This window comes from Neofelis nebulosa, chromosome 3 (genome assembly GCF_028018385.1).
Source record: "Neofelis nebulosa isolate mNeoNeb1 chromosome 3, mNeoNeb1.pri, whole genome shotgun sequence".
Classification (NCBI taxonomy): Eukaryota; Metazoa; Chordata; class Mammalia; order Carnivora; family Felidae; genus Neofelis; species Neofelis nebulosa.
Genome location: NC_080784.1, coordinates 97,397,880 through 97,413,960, shown reverse-complemented (window position 1 = coordinate 97,413,960; position 16,081 = coordinate 97,397,880). Strand labels below are relative to the sequence as shown.

The window sequence follows — 16,081 nt, the reverse complement described above, 5'->3', positions numbered from 1 at the left end:
CTTAACTGACTGAGCCATGCAGGCACCCCATACCAGCTTTTTGAGACTCAGATGAAAAACTTCCTTCTATGGGAAAATTATTTAATTATTTTGTGTTATATTTAATTATGACTATACTTACTTATGGGTAAGATCTTAAGAAATCATAGCTACCTGATAATCATATTTAACGGTCAACAGAAGGAACAAAGGTTGCCAAAGGCAGCACAGTTAGTCCAAAGAGGACTCTAACGTCCTTAAGGTTTTGTGGCTATGCTGATATTTGGTTTTTCTCTAATATTTTTGCAACTGTAGTAAATAGGTGGATACATAATAAGCAAGAAGACAGCCAATTTATAAGAATTTGTTATAAAGTAGAGAGGACAGATGCAAACAGCCAAGTATTTTTGATTTGATGAGTCCAGACTAGCACTAATTTTTAAGGGGCCTATTTTCAGAGAGAAAGCTTTGATGCTTAATGCACACTGGGAAGCAGGATGCTGGACCTAATGTGAAAGAGTTCATTTTGGATACCTAGTGCTAAACACTTCTTGTATGAATGGTAGAATGTATAAAGTCACAGCATGTACAGAGAAACTCTTATATAGGGAGAGTCAAATTCATCAAATGAGCTATCTGCTTTTTAAGTACTGCTCTGTAGTTTATTTTGGAATTTATAAAAGACCTAATAGGTTGAAGACTTAGATTGTATCACTGAATCATTCTGAAAACAAAACCATTTCTAGGGAGAGCAAATGAATCTTTTCCCAAAGATACAGAAATACTTTCTAGAAGTTAGCCTTGTACCCTAATGGTACAACATAGCATACATCAATTTGCTAAATGCTCAATATGGATGCTACTGCAAATATGTCCAGTAAAGATCATCACATTCGTAACATTTTATTTTCCACTGGAATAAGCATAAATTTTAATTTTCTATTTCAAAAATTATAAATTTATTATGGTGTCCATATAATTCTCTGTTATAACCAATAGGTGAGATATGTCAGTGAAAATATTTTAGTAGCTACATTTCTATTGCAGAAAAATTTTTGACTTGATTTCATATATATTCCTCAGTGTTATTTATATCCTCTAACAGGACAGATATAATTTATATATATAAATCTTGCCTAAAATTTAGTGCTTTCTAAAACTAGTAATGTTTTCATAAATTAAAAGTGGAATACATGAGCTTCTCATACACACCTCATGAAATATATCATGCTTACTTTGAATACAATAATGTCTTAGAATTTATAAAGGCTATTCCCTAAACCCACTGTTCACTGTTTGCTTCCTAAAGATTTTCCTACGTGCTAGGCATGGAGTGAACATCTTATATTTGTTACCATATAAATCCTTATAATAACATATGGGGTTTATAGATAAGTGGGAAGGACTGGGCCTGGGTGGGATTCAAATTCAGGTCTTACGTACTTTGACTTAGTGCTCTTATCTCTAATGCTGTGCTGCCTCCTTATGTGCTAAAAAAAAAAAAAATACTGTTTTTCAACATTACTAAATATAAAATCTTTTCATGAAAGGAAATAATCAATGCAAAATCTCATGAAAATGTTTCTATGTTGAAAGTTAACATTTTAGTTTTGACATGTCTGAGCATATAAGTACAATTTTAGTGACATAGTGAGAGACATGGATGAAGTTTTTCTTAGTATATCCCAATGTAATTTCTATTTCCAACTGTTGTTTAAACAGTTGACACAGGAATATCAAGCAAAAGTTAACTATATCCTATAAAAGCCCAATTTTCCTATGCAAAATCATAAATATATACAATGAAACCTTGTTAGAATATAATGCTTTCTCACATTTTTATAAGTCTTAAACATTTATTTATTTTTGAAGGAGAGACAGAGCATGAGTGGATGAGGGGCAGAGAGAGAGGGAGACACAGAATCAGAAGCAGGCTCCAGGCTCTGAGCTGTTAGCACAGAGCCCGATGTGGGGCTCGAACTCACGAGCTGTGAGATCATGACCTGAGCCGAAGTCAGACGCTTAACTGAGTGAGCCACCCAGGTGCCCCCACATTTTTATAATTTTATAGAAATTATCATATAACCTAGAAATATTTAACTTAAGCATAATTATTCCTTTTTAAAAAGATATCTAAAGAAGTATGACTAATCTAAAAATTCAAAGCATGTAAAAAATGTAACCTATTTATTTTTGATTTACTTTTTTTAATGTTTTATTTTATTTTTTGAGAGGCAGAGAGAGACAGAGCATGATCAGGGGAGGGGCAAAGAGAGAGGGAGACACAGAATCCAAAAGAAGCTCCAGGCTCTGAGCTGTCAGCACACAACCCAACGTGCAACTTGAACCCACGAATGTGAGATCATGACCTGAGCTGAAGTCGGACACTCAATCAACCGGGCCACCCAGATGCCCCGATAACGATTATTTCTAAGTAATCTTTCTCAATCTATTCAACCTACCCAGAATGCCAAAGACCATGGGGCTTTTAACATTTATTAAAAATAAGTGATGAATCACTAAATTCTACTCCTGAAATTATAACACTGTATGTTAAAACTCGGATTTAAATAAAACTAGACAATTAAAAAACCACAAAGTTTTACATTAAAAAAAATAAAAAATAAAATTTATTAAAAACAGTGCTCTAATCATGGGACAAAGACCAGATTGTCACAAAAGCAGTAGAGGTGATGGCTGAAAAAAATCTGTTTTTTGTTTTTTTGTTCCTGTCTTTAATAAGAACATCCAAAGAAGGGTTCTTTCCATATGTATTTATGTTAAGTTTATTAAAAACTGCTACACTGAACTAGGATGGCAGAAAGAAAAGTAGTGACAATAATCAATATCCATTTGAACTTGAAAGGATAAGATCATGATAAAAATTGAAAAGGATGTTGAAAATATCTCAAGGACAGTCAAGGACTAGCAATTCAGGGATACTAAGGCAATTAAAAAACTAAAAATCTGAGTATAAAATATTTCTAATCTAATAATAATATACATTTGCTTGATGTTTTATAGTTTGACACTGGGATATTTATACTATTTCCGAAATAACCTTAGCAAACTAATATAGCTTTTATGCTTATCAATGATAAAATTGCGGCTTGGAAAAATTGGTTTATACATAATCACACATTTGTGGGGCAGAACTTGGATGTGAATTTAGCGTGTTAGCTTTTTATATACTGCAACTGACTCCTACATTAAGATCTTAAGTCCGTCACTCATGTTTAGGAGAAAATTTTTGAGGTCTCTAAAAACTGGTATTTCATTAGTTCATTGTTTAAGGTCACTGATAAATATATGGGTCTAAGCTTCTATTTTTCAATATCTAAAAGGCTGTCAAATTAAGAGTTATGTATAAAAGATGGAGATCACTCAGGGAAACCATACACAGTCCTCTTAAGATTCTATGTAAACTGGAAATAAAATGAACACAATGCCTTCAGTTATGTGCTGAATGGATGATTTGGAAAGTTCACATTAATTCTGAAACATTACTTAAGAAGCTTTGAGAACAATTTAAGTTCTTAGTAATGACATACAAACTGAGTTTGATATAAATTCAAATTGATAGAAATGGTAAAAGAAATAAAAAATTAATTGACTAAAACTAGAGATCAAATTGCTAAAAACCTGGTAGCAGAGTAAACTTCCATTAGTACAGATCGTTATAGTCCGACTCCCCAACTAGAGTGTAGTGTCTCCAATGGCAGGGCAATATTTGTCCACTGATTAAAACTGATGTTAAAAGCTATTTTTAAAAATATTACATAATATAAGAAAAACAATAATCTTACCCATTTTTGGTGTCAAGTGATGGTATTATTCTCTTGATTTTGAAGGAAATAATTCTATTTCCTTTCTTTCCTTTTATCTAAGAGGTAAAAAAAAATCACTAAATTATTAGAAATTTGGTAGCCTTAACTTACTTAGGGTTTGGAAGGTTGTTTACCAAAACCTAGTTTTTAAGCCTGGACAGGGAAGAGGGTAAGCTTTGAAACTGAAAAGAATCCTAGTTATATTTACTGAATTCAAGGTACAACTGGAGTCAAGACACAAACTGTTTGACTAAGCTAAAGTAATTTCTTGATTACCTAATGTAATCTGCTGAGCATATCCGACCATGGTGCACCAGCACTGGTGAAAAGTCTAAAAAATTTACAAACAAAGATTTTATTTAAGTAGGAATATTCCTTAGAAGACTGGTTGTTTAGTTTTAAATCGCTTATTCCATGAATTATTTCTATTTGTTTCTCTCTTAAGGGCACTTAACCACTTCGTGTTGCTATATTAGGTATTCTTTTTTTTATGGAAAATTGTTTTCAAAAAAGACTTTTTAGTTGAAAATTCAACAAAGAGGCAGTATAGCAAAGTGGCGATGAAATCTATGGGACAAAAGAAGAATTTGACCTTATATTGGAGCAGGGGTAGTTTATGTCATTACAGCAGGGTGTATGGGAAAAGATGCACAGAGAAATATAAATGCAGTAGAAGTTCTCTTCTGATTGCTTCTTTTTTCTCAGTGAAATAGGAATTGAGGTTACCAAATGAAAGTGGTTATGGGGAGGAGATATAAAAGATTTGAAGAAGGATATGAGGGTATGAAATAGTCACCAAAAAGAGTGGAATATATAGAGGTTGCCTGGCAGCTTAAAGACCCCTTTTGCGATGATGAATTAATTAATATATATATATATATATTTTTTTTTTTAATGTTTCTTTATTCTTAAGACAGAGCATGAGCAGGGGAGGGGCAGAGAGAGAGGGAGACACAGAATGTGAAGCAGGCTCCAGGCTCTGAGCTGTTAGCACAGAGCCCAACACGGGGCTCCAATTCACAAGCTGGGAGATCAAGACCTGAGCCGAAGTCGGACGCTTAACCGACTGAGCCACTCAGGCTCCCATAATTAATTAGTATCTTTAATGTTTGTTTGTTTGTTTATTTATTTATTTATTTATTTATTTAGAGAAAGTGAGAGAGAGAGAGAGCGAGCACAGGCAGGGGAGGTGCAGAGAGAGAGTGGGAGAGAGAGAATCCTAAGCAGGTTCTGCACTGTCAATGCAGAGCCTGATGTGGGACTGGAACCCACGAATGATGAGATCATGACCTGAGCCAAAATCAAGAATTGGACGCTTAACTGACTGGGCCACCCAGGTGCCTGATGATGAATTTAGAGTGAGATCACCAGCATGGCTGTGTGTTTTCCTCCAGCCACCTTAAGTTGAATGGGTGAAGGTACAGAAAGGACAACGGACTGGAGATAACCAGGGCTTGTCTGGCAAAAGGAAGAAGAGAAAGCATCAGCAGAGTTCAAAATGATTATCCCTGCTGACTCTTTCTAAACTACATGGCAACTGATGGATGGGAGAAGATATCTCCAAATGACACATCAGATAAAGGATTAGTATCCAAAATGTATAAATAAGTTATCAAAATAAACACCCCAAACCAAATAATCCAGTGAAGAAATGGGCAAAAGACATGAACAGACACATTTCCAAAGAAGACATCCAGACAGCTAACAGACACATGAAAAGATGCTGAGCATCACTCATCATCAGGGAAATACAAATCAAAACCACAATGAGATATCACCTCACACCTATGAGAATGGCTGAAGTTAACAACTCAGGCAACAACAAATGTTAGCGAGAATGTGGAGAAAGGAAAACACTTTTGTACTGCTGGTGGGAATGCAATCTGGTGCAGCCACTGGGGAGAACAGTATGGAGGTTCCCAAAAAATTAAAAATAGAACTACCTTATGATCCAGCAATTGCACTACTAGGTATTTATCCAAAGGATACAAAATGCTGATTCGAAGGGGCACATGCACCTCAATGTTTATAGCAGCACTATCAACAATAGCCAAATTATGGAAAGAGCCCAAATGTTCATTGACTAATGAATGGATAAAGAAGAGGTGGTATATATATATACAATAGAGTATTACTTGGTGATCAAAATGAATGAATGAAATCTTGCCATTTGCAACAATGTAGATGGAACTAGAGTGTATTATGCTAAGCGAAATAAATCAGTCAGAAAAGACAGATATCATATGATTTCACTCATATGTGCAATTTAAGAAACAAAACAGATGAACATAGGGGGAGGGAAGGAAAAATAAGAAGAAAACAAAAAACAAAAAAGAAAGGGAGGCCAACCATAAAAGACCCTTAAATACAGAGAACAAATTGAGGGTTGCTGGAGCAGGGCTGGGTGGGGGGATGGGCTAAATGTGGATGGGCATTAAGGAGGCACTTGTTGGGATGAGCATTGGGTGTCAGGTGTAAGTGATGAATCACTAAATTCTATTCCCGAAATCATTATTGCACTATATGTTAATTAACTTGCATTTAAATAAGATTAAAAAATAAAAAATAACTTAAGAAAAACTATATTCCCTTCTAAAAATATATATACTACCTATTCCCTTTTTCTGCTTTACATTTCTCTTCAGCCCTTATCATTCTCTACCACACTGTATACTTAATTTCTCTTGTTTACTATCTTTATTAGAATGAAAACCCCAGGAAGGCAAGGATTTTTTGTCTGTCTAGTTCACTGCTATTGTCTTTTAAAAGCACATCTTCTTGCTGGATAACGGCAAAGCAGTTTCACCCCCTCACTCTCCACCAACGCCCTGTAGTTTCACAGAGAGAACTGACTGGCTGGCTTATTAGCTAGGAGCTATTTTTAAAGGACTAGGTGCTTTGGATATAACTTTTATTTTTAAAACTGGTAATATTAACTTATTCTTATTAAAATAAAGGAACCTTAAGGTGATGGAGGTTTCTCTAAAATTTTCTTAAGTAGAAGAGAGTAATATAAAGTGGAAAGTGATAGAAATGATATTGGTATACTGTAAGGGCCCGATGAGAAAATCTCTGTAGCCACCTTCTTCCTAACTGGTTAGGAAGGGGTGGGAGAATAAAATGAATTAACATTTATAAGAGGCATCTCTGGCATAGTGTGGAAAATGGATTAGAGGGAAAACAAGTTTAGGGTTCCAGAAATCAATTGGAAAGCTGTTGCAGTAATCCACGTAAGGAGATGAGGGTGGCCTGAACTAAGGAGTGAGATAAAGGCAAATATCTTTGAAAAACATTAAGGAGGGAAGATCAGCCAGACTCAGTAATTGTGAAGGTACAGGAAAGGAGGTAGAAGGAGAGGGGTCAGGGCAATTTGCTCTTCTGGTCATTCTATGGACCACATCAATGTTGTTTTCAAGATTCTGATGATTGGAAACCACTGGACTACTTCCCATAGTATTTGAATTTTAGCTAAAAATGCGACAAAAGCATATGAAAAACAAATAGTTTCCAGTATTCAAAAGATTAAGTTATGGTGGTGTGATGACAGGCAGCAGGATTGAGATTTTTTTTGACACACTGGACTCATTCCATGAAACTTTTTTTTTTTTTGAGAGAGAGAGAGAGAGAGAGAGAGAGAGATGTGCACAAATAGGGGAGGGTCAGAGGAAGAGAAAGACAGTCCCAAGCAGGCTCTGTGCCCATCGTGGAGCCCAAAGTGAGGCTTGTTCTCATGACCATGACATCATGACCTGAGCTGAAATCAAGAGTTGGACACTTAACCAACTGAGCCACTTACATGCCCTCAGGAAACTCCTTTAAATCAGTCATATATGGAGCTACCTATTCTGCTTGCTCATAAAGCTGGCATTGCATCTCAGATTTCAGGTGGAAGGGATTCTTCTTTGGTCTTATACTACTGGCTGGCAAAAACTCCTTTAAAAAAATCACACTTCAGTAATTCAACTAAATCACCTATAAATGTTGTACATAATACTTAACAAATGCCCAGCACTATGCTATGGACTTTATGTTTACATAAATATTTATGCTTATATATGCATATTGATTCAATAAATATTATGTGCCAATAACTACTGATGTGTTGGTGCCTATGGATACACATGCTTACTTCACAGAGGTTTGTAATATATGACCAATGTGTACTTGAAATTTTAGAACAGGAGTTCAAACATGAGTTCAAACAATTGGATAAATAATCCTAGCCACATTATTTTGTGTGATATTTAATCCTCTGAAAGTATGATCTTGATTATGAGCAGTACTAATTTTAACTTATTTCACTCAATCCTGGTGCCTTCATCTTGGACTATGTATTCCTTTATCATCGACAGTTTTCATAATAATTATTAGAATGAAGACCATTTAAAAAACTTTATGAGATAAGAAAAAACTTCACTATAGGCTGTGGTATAATTATGGCAATTTATGTTTCTTAGTTTCTTGAATAGTGGCGGCACATTATACCTTATCATGTTTCACAAAGTTCAATTGCATTTCAAAAACTAAAATTCTGCATAAAAGATCAAAATTGAAAGGGGAATTTGTCCTAGAAAAGAAAAAATAATTGAAAAAAGATCAACTAGCTTTCATTCATTCACTCAATAAATATGTTTGGAGTATCTTCTAGGGCTGGACACTCTTTTAGGGTCTAGGGATATAGTGGGGAACACGAGAGACAACTTACTTTATGCAGGGAGAAAGTAAAGATAAAAAGTATATTTTCTCCCTTCATGAGGGAGAAAGAAGATAAAAAGTATAAAGAAATAAATATAAAATGCAATTACTTTAAAAATTTTTTTAAATAATTTTTTAAAATTTATTTATTTATTTTGAGATAGCATGAGCAGGAGAGGGGCAGAGAGATAGGGGGAGAGAGAGAATCCCAAGCAGGCTCCATGCTGTCAGCACAGAGCCTGATGCAGGGCTTGAACTCACAAACCGTGAGATCATGACCTGACCTGAAATCAAGAGTCGATGCTTAACTGACTGAGCCACCCAGGTACCCCTTTAGATTTTTTTTTTTTAATGTTTGTTTGTATTTGAGAGAGACAGACAGAGTGCAAGCAGAGTAGGGGCAGAGAGTGAGAGAGGCAGAATCTGAAGCAGGCTTCAGGCTCTGAGCTGTCAGCACAAAGCCCAAAGTAGGGCTTGAACTCACAAGCCGTGAGATCATGACCTGAGCCACAGTTGGATGCTTAACCAACTGAGCCACCCAGATGCCCCAAAATGCAGTAACTCTTAATGATGAACACTAAAAGGAGAAACAAAAAATGGGTAATGGGATATAGTAACTTCTTAAGAGCAGGGCCTGGTCTTACTCATCTCTGTGTTTCAACAGCAGCTAGCAGAATGCTTAGAAAAGAGTGGTCACTCACATGTTTTTTTATATAAATTAAAGTGAGTTTTTAGGTATCTGCTTTTGTTTCTGGAAGTACCTGTATAAATCTGCAAACTGAAGTATTAGACACTTTAAACTGGAATTCTGAACTTAATTCTGAACTTAATAAAGTGTAGAGACAGCCAAGATGTAAATAATCTTGCTGAACACTTTTAAAGGTGTCCTAAAGCCCTGAATCTGAGCAAATTTGGATATTTTCAGGTAGGTTTACCAATAAAAAAAGCAACTATATAAAATATTAATGTGCTTATATTCTTGCAGAGTTTATATCATTTTAATAATCTACATGTAATTTTTAATACAAAGATAATAGTAAACCAAATTGATTTATTCATTACTTTTTTTTCTGAGAGCTATGGGAAAAATCAAGTGTAATGAGACCCACAAAGAAGTGGCACTGCCTTTCTCTTAAGCCTGATGCAAAATATCTGTCAAGTGACAAAAGCTTTTTGGGTAGATTTATAGTGTCTAATTATCAAAGCATACTGACTGAAGAAAAAGCTATTATGTTAGAAAATGCAATGTTAAATCTTTACAGGACATCTTCTGCATGGGAAGTCTCTCACTAAGCAAGAAGTATAGTTACAAATTATGCTACATTTTTCAAGATGTTTTTAAGATCTCAGCTAACGTGACAGGTACTTTTTATCTTTCAACACCATGATATAAATAAGTTCAAAGTTAGGCACTTCTGTCCTATTAAAATCTGTCCTTATATCCTAGGCTTATGACTCTATACTATTAGTTGCTTCAAGGTATAATATAGTTGTTTTTAAATGTTGTCTTGACTCAATTTTGAGGCCCTAGCAAGAGGTCTTTTTTTTTTTTTCTTGTACAGCCGATTAAATGCACACTCCCAACAACTTTGGTTATGTGGCTCTCATACTCTGTACCACTGTACATCTACCTTAACTGCCCCAGGGCAAGGTATCAGGCAACCAGAGCCCACTGAAATCATTCAAATTATCCAATCCTAACCCTACTTACCCTGCCTTATTCCTTCCACCGGAAAATACAATAAAGGGACTTGCCCACTGTTACCCCTACTTCCTCTGCCTTGTGACCCTTCAGTGGCCCTCTGTGGTGTGCTGTGTTTGCCCCAGGAAACTGTGATTATAAGAAATTATAAAATTCTTTCCTTTGTCTCTTAATCTGCATCTGCCCTTGCTATATCTCACTCAAAGTAATTTGGTTACAACACAGAGGCACACAATGTGTTTCTTTTAGTTAAGACATAATACTAATATCAATTGCTAATGTTTATTAAAGAAGTAATATGTTCTATAAGTGCAACACTGGTTCTAAAGACCCTGAGGCTAATTCCCTGTAATAGTTTGAATTGATTTATTTTGTAGCTACAGTCCATTTCAACTTCCAGGATGCTGTAATCGACCAGACACACATGTAAACTCTGTACAAGACAAAAGTTATCTAAAGATTTTCACCAAGACATATCAATCACTGTGCTAAATGAGGTGGCTATTTTTAAAGAGATATATATGCTTAGATCTAGTAAAAGCACACCAGAGCATTCAGATTAATCAACCCATGAAAAACTCTACAACACTTTAAAAGCATTAAAGAGATGAAAATATAGCAAAAAGTCCCAAGATAGTTACTGAATGGAAGTTTGTAATGAGAAAAAGAAGCAGAATACTGGAACACCAATGCTTCCTATGCCCCAGAAGGCATTTACAATAGCCCATATTTAGGATCTCGTTCTTTCATGAGGGGGTGTGGTAGAGAAACCTTTTCCAATACTGATACTCTTTCAGGATAAAGGTGAAACATATCTTAATCCATGTCCTTCTTTGTAAAGTCATAGAACTATAGAGAAGCTACTTTGGTCATAAGCAAAACAGGAGAAGAAAAGAAAAAAGAAATATTCCTGTGAAGTTGTGGCCACAGACCAGCTATCTTACAGATTTACCTCAAAGAACAAATACCTAGGGTAGTCCAGAAAGCCTAACTGTATGGTCAAGTGCTCAAAACCAGAAGTGCTCTAAGGCACCCAGAAGCAGCAAAGGCAAAGCCTGTCTAGGTAATCCCCATAACAAAAATTTTCCAGTGCAATTACTAACAAGCAGGTAGAGCAACCACACAACATGAATAGAACCAGCAGAAACAAACCTGTCTCATATTGAATTTATCAGATGTGGTCTTTCAAATAATGTTTACTATTTTAAAAGAAAAGCATGGCAAACTTGGAAATGTCAGCAAGAAAAAGGAGGCTTTAAGAATGTAAAATGGCAGATATGACCAAGTTAAATAGAACTTCTAGTAACAAAAAACCCTTAAGATAAAAACTCAGTGGACATATACAGAAGGTTGAACATAAACAGAACATAAAATATTAGACTTGAAGAAACTGTCTGAATATAGCACATTGAAAGAAAAAGATAGAAATAGAGACACAGTAATGTAGTATGGGAGAGAGAGAACTGAACAAAGGCAATATTTGTTTTGTTTTTAAAACCAACCTTATTGAAATGTAATTATGGAAAATAAATGTAGTCATTTTGAGTGTAGGGTTTGGTAAGGTCTGACAAATGCATATAGTCACATAACTACAATCACAGTTAATACACAGAATATGTCCATCACCCCAAAATATTCCCTCATGACCCCATGTAGTCATTGTCCCATCTCTAACCCCAGCCCTATGCATCCACTAAACTGTTCTCGTTACAGATTAAAATTATCGTTCTCAGAAGTTCATATAAATGTGATCATACAGTGTGCACTCTTCTTTGGCTTTTGTTTCAGCTCACTTTTGACAATCATCCATGTTGTTGCATTTATCAGTAGTTTGTCCCTTTTTATCGCTGAGTATTTATCCACACACCTCTTGATGAACATCTGGGTTTTTTTCCCCATTTTTGGTTATCATAAATAAAGCATCTACAAAGACTTGTGCACAAGTTTTTTTGTGTGTGAATCTGTTTTCATTTCTCTTGGTTAAATATTTATGAGTCCAACTGCATGATAATATAGTAAGTACATACTTAACTTTGTAGTAAACTGCCAAACTGTTATTATCGTTATTGACCAGTAAGATTTTTTTAAAATACTCCGGGGGCACCTGGGTGGCTCAGTTGGTTAAGCATCCAATTTCGGCTCAGGTCATGATCTCACACGGTCTGTGAGTTGGAGCCCCGCGTCGGGCTCTGTGCTGACAGCTCGGAGCCTGGAGCCTGCTTCAGATTCTATGTCTCCCTCTCTCTCTCTGCCCCTCCCCCATTCGTGCTCTGTCTCTCTCTGTCTCAAAAATAAATAAAAATAAACATTAAAAAAAATAAAGTACTCTGAGTACAAGTTCTTTGTCAGTTATACTATTTGCAAATCTTTTCTCACAGTCTTATTTTGATTTTCTTTTTTTTTTTTTAACTTTTTTTTTTTTTTCAACGTTTTTTATTTATTTTTGGGACAGAGAGAGACAGAGCATGAACGGGGGAGGGGCAGAGAGAGAGGGAGACACAGAATCGGAAACAGGCTCCAGGCTCCGAGCCGTCAGCCCAGAGCCCGACGCGGGGCTCGAACTCACGGACCGCGAGATCGTGACCTGGCTGAAGTCGGACGCTTAACCGACTGCGCCACCCAGGCGCCCCTTATTTTGATTTTCTTAAATGGTGATTTTTGAAGAGAAGTTAATACAGTGTAGTCCAATTTATCAATTTTTTAAATGATTTGTTCTTCTTGTGTCCTATATAAGAAATTTTTGCTTACTACAGATTTTTTTCATGTTTCTTCTAGAATTTTTGTTGTTTTCCTTTTATGTAAGACTATGATTCATTTCAAGTTACTTTTGTATATTGTGTAATGTAATGGTGTGGCAGGTAGCCTCTAAAATGGCTCCCAATTTCTGTACCTTCTGGTATTCAGACCCCCACATTCAAAGGGGGTGCTATACACAATAACTTGATTCTAATTAATGGAAAAAGGTAAAAGTGATGAGATGTCACTGAAAGATTAGATTAAAAAAGACAACAACTTTTGCTTTCCCTTCTCTTCTTTCTTCCTTTCTTTGCCTCTTTCTTTCTCAGCTCTCACTCTGAGGGAAGCAAGCAGTCATGTTGTGAGTACACATACAAAGAGGCTCACGAGGCAAGGAACTGATGTCTCCTGCCAACAACAATTAATACTCGAGGACTGCCATGGCTTTAAAGTGAACTTGGGATTGAATCCTCCCCTTTGGAGCCTTGAGATGCCTGCAGTTTCATCACAGATCCTGAGTCAGAGGCATTCTGATTCAGATAAGCCTGGACTCCTGACCCAAAAAAACCTGTGGAATAATAAATGTTGTTCTAAGCCACTAAGTTTTGAAGTAATTTGTTATAACAAATTACTAATACAAATTAGTAATAGATAACTAATACAAAGGTTTTTGTTTAATCAAATATGGAAAACTTTTGACTATTATTTCTTAAAATACCCCTAACTGTCACCCCCACACTTTACCCTGCTTGATACTGTCCCTCTGGTCACTGAGGCTGTCTTTGTTTTTGTCTTTTTTTCTCATTATGTTTCATTTTTGGGTAATTTTCTTTTCTGTCTTCAAGTTCTCTGATCTTTTTTCCTGCGGTGTATAATTTTTTGTTAATCCCATCCAGTAAATAAAGCAATTTCCAATTTTATAATTAGCATGCCCAAATTTTCATATGGTTCTTTTCTCATCATCTTCATGTATTTCTTTAAATCACTGGGCACATTTTTAACCACTAGTTCAAAGTTTAATTATGCCAAACCTCTGTCACTTCTGAGTGTGTTTCTATGCACTGCTTCTTTTTTTCTTGGTTATGGGTACTATTTTTTGCTTACCTGGTAATAAAAGTGTTGGATTTTTTCTGGCAGGCAATTAAATTACTTGAGAACATGCTAGATTATTTTGAGGTGTGGTTTTAAGTCTTGTCAAGGCAAATTTAGAATACCTTTTGTTCTAGGCTGGCTTAATTCTATTAATAAGGTAAAGTCATTCTGGAATCTTTACTGAAGGATTCTCCCCTCTGGCTGGGCAGAACTCTAATATCTCCTAGCCCTATGTGAGCTATTGATGTTTTTCAGCTTATAGCTCCTTAGTCATTGTTTGCCTTGCTTCTTTGAGTTTCATTCTATGTATGAGTAAGAAACACAAAGGGACTACTATGCAGATTTCTAAAGCTCTTTCTCTGTGTAGCTCTATCTTCTCTGGTTCTCTGCCTTGCAAATTTCAGTTACTCAGGCAGACTTGGAAGTGGCTGAGATGTACCCTCTCTGGACCATGGTCATGAAAGTACCTTGACACAGAAATCCAAGGTGAGTCTAGATTTTATCTTGTTTCTTGTCTCTCTTGTATCAGAAAAATGATTGTTTCAAATATTTTGTCCAGTTTTCTAGTTGTTTCTTGTGGGAAGTTAAGTCTGGCACCAGTTTCTCCATCATGGCAGGAAACAGAGATTTCCAGATGCCATATTTGAAAAGTTGACATCTGCCAATTTTCTGAACCAACACCAATCTACACCATCAAAAGGCACAAAATACAACAAATGAAATGACACCCATACTTAAGATACATCACAGTGAAAGGACAGAAAAACAAAACATTTAAATAGCCATAGGAAAAGAGATTACTTTCAAAGGAGTGATAAGTGAGGTGGCCAGATGTCTTCTATATAGAAATAACAGAAGTCAGAGGTAAACAGATTGTTTTTAATTTTCTGAAAGAAAATAGCAGTCAACTTGGAATTCTGTCAACCAGCCAAAATACTGCTCAAATAGGAACATAAAAAGTAGGAAAAATAGGGGCGCCCTGGGTGGCTCAGTCAGTTAAGTGTCTAACTTTGGCTCAGGTCATGATCTCACAGTTCATGATTTCGAGCCCAACTCTGGGCTCACTGCTGTCAGCACCGAAAACGCTTTGGATCCTCTGTCCCCCACCATCTCTCTCTCTGCCCTTCTCCTGCTCATACTCTGTCTCTCAAAAAAAAAAAAAACAAAACAAAACCAAAAAACATTAAAAACAAAAAAAGTAGGAAAAGTAGTCCTACTGGAATGTTTGAGATATAAGAAGAAATGCAGAACAAAGAAGGTGGTAAATATATGGGCTAAATGAACTGTAATTATATAAAATAATTAGCAGTGTGAAATAAAAACACTACAAAGCAGACTTAAAAATTTGGCAACAATAACATATAAGTTGGGCCAGGGAAACAAATGGTGTTAATATGTTCCAAAGTTCTTGGATTATCTGGCTAGAGGAAAATGGCTTTGATTAACTTTAGACTTTCCTATGGTAAATATATATGGCATAATTTCTAGGGTAACAGAGTATTTAGTTTCTAAAACTTAAGGGGAGAAGTGGAATGATTAAAAAAAATACCTAGTCAATAAAAAAAGATGAGAACGGAAAGAAAAAGAAAGCAGAGATGATAAAAATAGGAAGTACTAAAATAAAACATAACAAATCTCAATATACTTTGGATTACACTGAGTATAAATGAACTAAATGTTCTAAAACAAAACTATATACTGTTTCTAAGAGACATATCTATGGAAAATAGAAGTAATTAACAAAAAGAGAGTATGTCCCCATATGTTTAGAAATTTAAAAATGTACTTATAAATAACACATGGATTGAAAGAAGAAATGAAAATCAGAAAATATTTTGAAGTAAATAAGAGTGAAAATACTAGATGTATCAAAACTTGTATGCTAAAGCTATGTCAGTGTCTGGGAGAAAATCAATAGCATTTAAGAAAATATATTCAAATGATGAAAAAACAAAAGGTGAAAATTTGTGAGATATGCTTCTATTTTAAGAAGACAGAAAAGGAACAGCAACATGAAAGCAAAGAAAGCAGAAGGAGTGAGGTAATAAAA

The 16,081-nt window shown here is 35.5% G+C and overlaps 1 protein-coding gene across 6 annotated transcripts in view; it reads right to left on the bottom strand.

The window, feature by feature from the left end:
- SCLT1 (sodium channel and clathrin linker 1) overlaps positions 1-16,081 on the bottom strand; it is a 222,928-nt gene that overhangs the window by 24,814 nt on the left and 182,033 nt on the right. Inside the window, exon 19 of one of the 6 annotated variants that reach the window (XR_009259312.1) lies at positions 3,786-3,862. The exons of the other annotated variants lie outside the window; for them this stretch is intronic. The gene's annotated coding sequence lies outside the window, so the exon portion shown is untranslated. The remainder of the gene's footprint in view (positions 1-3,785; positions 3,863-16,081) is intronic. 6 annotated transcript variants of the gene reach the window in all.